General features: G+C 38.5%; 2 pseudogenes; both read left to right on the forward strand.

The window, feature by feature from the left end:
- The first annotated feature begins 230 nt into the window (after nt 1–230).
- On the forward strand, nt 231–4,320 carry LOC113264683 (CWF19-like protein 1; annotated as a pseudogene).
- Nucleotides 4,321–6,015: 1,695 nt separating this feature from the next.
- Nucleotides 6,016–7,430, forward strand: LOC113264684 (glutaredoxin-3-like; annotated as a pseudogene).
- Nucleotides 7,431–8,426: the final 996 nt, after the last annotated feature.

The raw sequence follows: 8,426 nt of genomic DNA on the forward strand, positions 1-8,426 counted from the left end.
GAAATTTGTCAACTTAGTTGAAATGTTTTAATTTATAGCATAAAGTTTTCATAAAACTGTCGTAAATATTAAAAATCCCAGAAACACCCAAATGAGTTATAACTTATGTCTACACAAAAGTCTGTACATGAATGTTTATAAGAGCTTTATTCATAATTGCTAAAACCTGGATGCAAGGAAGATGTCCTTCAGTAGGTGAATGGATAAAGAAGCTGTGGTATATCCGTACAATGGAATATTTCTCAGCAATCAAAATAAAGGAGCTATTAGGCCGTGAGAAGACATGCAGAAAACTTAAATGCATATTGGTAAGTGAAAGAATTCAATCTGAGAAGGCTACCTATTGTATAATTCCCACTATAGGACATTTATGGGAAAGGTGAAACTATGAAGACAGTAAAAAATCAGTGGTTGCCAGAGATTGGAAGAGGCAGAGGGAGGGATGAATAGGTAGAACACAGGGGATTTTTAGAGCAGTGAAATTATTCTGTATGATACATACAATACATTTACACATTTGCCAAAACCCATAGGATACACAGCACAGAGAGTGACCTCTAATATAAACTATGAACTTCAGTTAATAATAATGTATCAATATGGGCTCATCAATTACAGCAAATGTTCACACTAATGCAAGACTTAATAATAAGGAAAACTACACTCAGGAGAGAATGGGTATGTGGGAATTCTCCATATTTCCTGCTTAATTTTCTGTAAAGTAAAACTGCTAAAAAATGGTCTATTAATTTAAAAAATAAATATTATATTAATCTACCCCTTGTCATATGACGTTTCCCAGTTTCTTTTATAATTGCATCAACCTTTAAACATATTTTTTCATTACTGTATTACATTTTTATAACGATGGAATCCACAGCTAAGTCCTGGACCTAGTTTCTTCTTTTACAAACTCTTTATGTGCCATTAAAACACTACATTTTTCCTGATTGACTTGTTTTTATGGGTAATTACTTTGAGAGACAGTTTTAAGAAATGGTCTCGTTAGTGTTGGTTTCCTTTCTGAATAACCATTTTTTTTAATTGGAGCTTTATTATTGTTGGCAAATTGTGCTGTTTTCAAGGTCAATAACATTTGCTCAGCGCCTGCTGCACCAACTCAGGTAATTCTTAATTTACCTCAGTGTACGCTTACCTAAAATGGTCAATTTAATAAATTTATTTATTTATATTAACACTGGTCACATAAATCCATCAGAGCAGATATTCCACAACTTTAGATAAGTTCTGTAACGCTGACTTATTTGTATTTTCCCCCATGATCATGGGAAATAGAAAAGAGCCAACTTAGACAATTTTAAAAAGGTATATGTCTCAGGACACACTGGTTGTACTATGTTCTCTTTCCTTGTGAATGCAACCCATCTGCCCAAAGATGAAAGCTTATGTATATAGCTCTCTGGTTGCCTGAAAGAATCTGGTTGTGTTTTCCTTGAGATGTTAAGTTAATATGCTTTTCTTAAACTTCATAATTCAATCCACCTTTTTTATTTTGGGCAGACATTTTCCCCTTGAATTACAAATGATCTACAAAGTTGAAGGAAGTCATAAGTTTAATTCTTTTGCATTGACTTAAGCAATGAGTTGGAAATATCAGGCTGACTTTATGATATTCTCTGTAATTAAGCAGAACATTTATTTTCTGATATTAGTCACAATTTTTTGGTAGTATTTGATTAGTATTTTTTCTTCTGTTTATTCAGTTTGTGGGTACTTTCATTTGTATGAAAGGTACAGGAAAAAACTCGATACCTAAATTTTGAGGTTTAGTTTAGAATTGCAAGCTCTTTAATTTAGGATAAACTTGGAACTAATTAAATTATTTCTACTTCAAATTCCAAAATATCAAGAGCTATAATACTAATGGGAAGAAATGATGAAAATAGCCTTTTCTTCTTTTTCGAGGGATGTGCCCAATTTTTGGAATTCATTGCATTTTTTTTTTTCACCTATGGATCTTGGGCACAGAATTTCTACTGTCTAGCGATTTGCTAATAAAATTAGTAGTCAAAGTCTGGAGCAGGAATTTTTTTAACTTTCTCAAAAAAATTATTCATAGTTCTGTACTTATGTTTTTAAAACATCCTCTGGAATTCAATCAAATTCTACAAAAAATGATCAAAAAATCAAATGTCTACACTCGGTCAGTTGCTTAGAAAACAGTTGTGGCATTATCATAATTGAATCTGTCAGGTCTAAACAGAAGGAGAACCCAGAAGAAATAGTTTAGGAGGGGACATTAACAGGGACCACTAGTTACAAAGGAAGAGGAAGAGCTACAAGGCAATCAGAGAATGGTGAGGACACCCAGTGTTTCACATCAACACCCAGGGTTAGTGTCAGTCAAAAGTTATTCTAAAGTTGGAGAGACAACGGAGATGATCATGTTGCCAAAGCTTGAGAATCCAGAATGTGCAGACAGAAGCTGGGATCACACGGGAACAGCCACTTACGGAAGCAAGGCCCAGCTGGGAACTGGGATCATGGCAAAGATCGGCTCAGCAGAAATTGTGGCCACAGAGAGAAGGTCTGCTAGAATGAGATGAAATTATGGAGACTCAGTCTATGCTAAAAACGCAGGCCAAAGCCAAGAAAGAAGGCAATGAAGTAACCTGGCTTCTCTCCCATTGTCCTCCATTGTATTTTATTTTATTTTATTTTATTTTATTTTATTTTATTTTATTTTATTTTATTTTATTTTATTTTATTTTATTTTAATTATCTCCCATTAGCCGTATCTATCCAGAACACAACTGGCAAAGGGGTGTGGAAAAACAAGTTTGTGAGAATCAGGACCCTAAGACACTGAACAAAAGAGTAACAAATTAATCTTTTCTCAGAGTGAAGTAATCATAATTTGGGGAAATTTGGCAGGAAATCTAGAAAGTAAGAACTAGGAAAAAAGTAAGAAATGTAGGGTTAGAAAGTTCTATAGTGACTATTAGTAACGTTGTAACAGACAGAAATATTTACAAGATTAGTGTTTATATAAAGTTTTATAACAAAAAACAAAAGTCTCAGTAATGTTTTTAAAATATCTATGAGTTCTTGAATCAGTAGGAAATCTTACTTTATGAAGTTCTTGGCAAATTTCCTGTAACACATATTGAATATAGATGCTATGCCATGCACAGGGCTATCCGTGCGCTCTTATTTAATCCTCACAAATACTCTATGAAGTAGATACTACTGTTGTCATTTTGCAGATAAAGGGAGGACTAACTATCTGTGGTGACCGTGGTAATAAGTGGGAGAATTCCTATTCAAAGCCCAGTTTCCTGTTCTCTAAGCTCTGTCTTGGTCACCGTGTAATTCTGCCCCAGTCAGTGCTGGTCTGATGAGGCTTCATTATGTGCTATTCATAATCACCTTTCTGAGCAGATGGCTCTCTCCCACTTCCACAAAGCTGGCTCACAATAATGATGGTTAAAATTAAATAGGTGATTTATATCCAACCCACACACAGAAGATGAAATCATTCCTGCTCATGTGACCAATGATCTTCTAAAGGCTATCTGTACATTTTTATCACTTTAATCATCTGTAACTACTCTGTTATCCTCTGAGATGGCTAAGGGGGTATGTAGATTGAAGCAGAGAAGGAGAGCATTCATCTCAGGAAGAATCATCTCTTCACCCAAAGCAGCCTCCAAACTTCCTTAGCCTCCAGAACCTTGTTGCTTTTGCCTTGCCAGTCCAAAAGTGGAAAAGCGTTTGGTGGTCAACACTGACACACATGGCTACCTTTCCCTGGTCAAAGGAGGCTTATCTGGTGACCATGTCCACATCCTGCCCATCAGACACTACCAGTCAGTGGTGGAGCTTTCAGCAAGATGGTGGAGGAAGTGAAGAAGTCTAAGCCTACACTGAGACGGTTCTGCAAGAGTCAAGGGAAACGAAGTGTTCTATTTTAGAGAAATTATAAGAGCTATCACCTCCAGCTACAGGTCATTTTTGTGTCACTCAGACACTGCTCTGCTAATGACATTAAAGATGCCTTTGTTTCCCAGGCACAGGACCAGCAGATAGAGCTAGCTGATGGAAATCCAGAGCGCTCTGATATCAAGCCCATTGCACAGCCAGGAGCAACGTATTCTTATGTTGAAATTGACAGAGGAAAGAAGTTTTCCCACAAAATTAAAAAAAAAAAAAATCCCCTTGCGGTGAAAAAGGAAGATCCTGGCCAGCGAAGCCATTCTTAAGAATCCTGACCAGTCTGACTGGAGGCAGTGCCAGATGAGCAAGGAAGAGGCGACCGTGGCTCACAGCTTCTGCAGAAACCTTGAGCCCTTTGACTGATCCTGGATGACTGAGGAAAGGGAAAGACGCTTTATGAACTTCACAGGAAGTACTAACAACCCGTTTGTAAAAAAACTAGTCTCTCAGGGCCTCCCGTGGAAACCAACTGCGGCAAAGAGGCCTAGTATTGAATGTTTTCTGGAAAAAATCACATTCTAGGATGAACATCTTATGTTAAAAGCATGTCTGTCATTCAGCTCCAAGTACAGATTGCGTTTACCAACATTTTCAAAAAAGCATTCAAATTATCAAATAAAATCCAAAAGCTTTTCCGTGAAAAAAAATAGAATCATGAGTAGGGGCAACACAAATTCTGCTAGTTTTGCTTTAGACCAAATTAGATAAATATCTGGTTGGTTGATTACTTATTTATTTACTATTTATTATTAATTGTTGATGCACTGTATAGTGTGTGTGTGTGTGTGTGTGTGTGTGTGTGTGTGTATTGTAGGGAAAGGTGCAGTATGCTATTACAGAACTCTTTCTCAAAACTGCATAAGCCAATGACATTCTGGAACCTTATTTTTAATGGGTATCAGTACTCAGAATAATAATATCTATTAGTATATATGCTATAATAATATTAGTATATATGTTATATACTAATCAAATTTAATCCTTATGTATTCCTTTATAATGCTACCCAGGTTATGCTGAACATGTTTCTTGAAGAAATATACTTCAAAAAGAAAAAAGAAAGGAAGAAAGAAAGAAAGAAAAAAAGGAAAGAGAGGAGTATCCGTTCATCATGAAAATATATTTTCTATCTGTAGGACCAGCACGGCGCTGGGTAAAGGGCACTTGTCGGGAATTCAGGTGTCCCACCTGTGCTCCTCCTTTACTCTGTAACCTGGGACATGTTACTTAGCCTCTTTGTTCGCAGTCGTTTCTCCATAGAGGGAGGCAACTACTTCCTGCTCTTTCTATGTCAAACACATGTGAGGTAGGAAAATGTAAAATGAGATGATTGATGCTAATACACTTTGCAAACTAAAATGATATACAAATTTAAGTTATAAAAATTCTCCTGAGTTTTTCTATGCTGGTCTAGATACACACTCATGTACTAAAAATGCTTACATACACAGACAGAAATACACACACACACACATGCTATTATCATATTTTATTCTGGTATCTGTCCTAAAGTGGCAGAGGTTTGCATTTGTCTTGTGTAATCAACCTACATTTATATTATGAATAAAAACTGACAAACTTTTGTGCAGAATAACATGATTTATTTGGTACTGATACCAGGTTTCTAGATGGTGGAGCCGAATGCGTCTAAGGGCTGACAGTAGACCTTGGAGAAGGATAAGACCATCTTTTAGTTTCAGAGGAGCAGAATGTCTGGGATGAAGCGCAGGTGAGCCCTTGTGTGTTCTAAATATAGCACTGTCCTCTATCTAATTTGTAGGGAAAGAAATGCCCACCAATAATCTAATAACTTGTCAATTTTTACTGTAGCTATTATTGTGGGTTTTCACCTTTTTCTATATTTTTGTAGACATATGTGTTCCCAGAATGATGATTAGAGATTCAAACCCGAATTACAGGATAGAGAGTAGAATGTTCTTAAAGAACGCAAAATTCTTGTTATGGACTGACAGGTTATTAATGGAAGTAATCCATATTTAGATTAACTTTAACATTTAACTTTAGACTCAAGTGCCCCTGTCTTGCATGGGCAGGGCCATGGGTGCGGTGGAGGTGGGAGAGGCCCAGAAGGAACTTGGCCGAGCCCTGCCGTTTGAGGAACCGCTGCTCCTCAGAGCCAAGTCCCTCCTTGAGGTCCATGTTTGGGCACCATGGGCTGCACAGTGTGCTCAGATGAATGACATGATAGTAGAGTTAGCCGGAGAACGCCCTCAAGTTTCGTTTGTGAAGTTGGAAGCTGAAGCTGTTCCTTCATGTAGAGGCTGCTTTCAGGAAACAGGCTTGAGCAATGGAAGGCAGAAAGGGCTCACAGCGACCCTGGCTGAACACAGGCCCATCAGGGGACCCGCCTCAAGATATCATAGGCCCTAACTGACCAATGGGCTACTTCCCACCAGGCATAGTCACCAAAAATGGGAGAATTCCATATGTCCCATACCTCCTCAGCTTCCTGCTTTACGGTTCCCTTGCAGTGTAGTCAACAAACTTCTCTCTTCTTTTTTTCTGCCTCCAGTGAATCCCTTCATGCCCAAGCCACCAGCCCCCACTCAATCATCACCTCCCATTTAGGGTCCCCATCCTATCAAGACAGACTCCACATTTAGACACCACACTTAAGTATCTGAAAAATGTGAAATTAGTTCTGTTCCTTCCCTCCTGTTTTTCAAGATTTCTCAGAAAAATGACCTCTTAGGTGGTGCACATGCCCACGTTGACCAAAACAGCTCAGCGACATGGGTCTCCTTCCCACCGAGGGGTAACAAGCGCCCTAAAAAAGATCCCAACCTTCGCGGGAGGAAATGAACTCCTGCGGCCCCTTGCACGTTGTTTAGGAAAGGAACTCCTCACAGAGCCCCACTGCGGTTTCAGCAAGGAGATGGTAGAAATTCTCAACAAACATAATATTCAGTTTGGCAGTTTTGATATCTTCCCAGATGATGAAGTTTCAGGGCCTCAAAACCTATCCCAACTTCCCACCTCTCTCCAGCTCTGTCTTTCCTGAGAGCTCGTAGGAGGACTTGACATGACAGAATTAAGGAGCTGTAAGTATCTGACAAGCTAGATACAGTTTGCCCCAAAAGCCCCAAATCCTAGGGAAGGCTCGAAGTACCGACAAATAAAGCTCTGTGATGCTCTTTATGGAAGGAAACAAACAGGAAGCAAAATGTGGGTTCAGCAAACGAATTCTGGAAATGGGAAATGGCACAGGTGTTGAATATGAAATGTGATATACAAATTTAAGTTATAAAAATTCTCCTGAGTTTTTCTATGCTGGTCTAGATACACACTCATGTACTAAAGGCTGAAGAAGTTCGGCAGGGGTTAAAACTTACTCGAATTGGCCCCTGTGCCCTCAGCTGTCTGTCAAAGGGGAGCTTGTTGGGGGTCTGGATATTGCTAAGGAACTGAAAAACAATGGCGAGTTCCCACCAATACTGAAAGGAGAGAATTGAATGCTGCGCGGTGCCCGTTGCTGCAGGAAATACTTCATCCCAGTAGGGCTTCCTGACTCCGTTCTCAGAGGACGGCGAGCGGCAGAGACTGCTTCCTACCCAGTTGTGCTCAGTGTATTTCACAAGTTTGTGCTAAATACATGTATGTTTCATTTTTTTTACCACACACAGAATGCAAGAAACATTTTCAAATCCAATTAAAAATATTTTGTATTTTCATTTTTAAAAAAATCATTGAAAATAAAATAGGAAATTAAAGTCTGTGTATCCGTTTTCTACTGTGGCATTTCAAAGGAATTAAAACTGAGGCTTAAGACAACATTTACTTGTTCGTAATTCTGCAATTTGGGCTGCCCTCCATTGGACAGCTTTTCTACTCATCTCTCCTGGAGTCACTCATGCAGCTGCTGGCATTGAGATCTCTTCTGGGAATGGATGGCCCAAAATGGCTTTACTCGTGTGTCCACTGGTTATCCAGGACGGCCACCCAAGGGGCCTCAATTTTCCTATTCAGCAAGATATCCAAAAATTCCTATAGGGTAAAAGCAGGTCTCTTAAAGCCCCCTGGGCCCAGGCATACAAATCACATAAAGTCGCTTCTACCATTCTACTGGTCAAGTCAAAGCACAGGCCCACCCAGATCCAGAGGTGGGAAGATAGATTCCACCTCTTGACGAGGACTGAGAAATTCACATTGCAAAAGGGCATGAACATCGGGAGGTGTGACTCACTGGAGGGTCTTATTGTAATAACCTGTCAGTCTAGACATAAAACTATTCTTCCAGAATAAAGATGATAACAACTGCTAACATGTACTAAAAAAATTTACAAGTGCCTAACAACTGTTATACATAACATATATTAATTTTCAAACAACTCTCTGAGATAGGTACAATTATTTTCACAATTTTACAAATGAGAAAACAAGATCACATGGACATAAATGTATTAAAATTGTTTCAGTAATTAAACATCAGGAGTATGATCTCAATGCAG

This window comes from Ursus arctos, unplaced genomic scaffold (genome assembly GCF_023065955.2).
Source record: "Ursus arctos isolate Adak ecotype North America unplaced genomic scaffold, UrsArc2.0 scaffold_13, whole genome shotgun sequence".
Taxonomy (NCBI): domain Eukaryota; kingdom Metazoa; phylum Chordata; class Mammalia; order Carnivora; family Ursidae; genus Ursus; species Ursus arctos.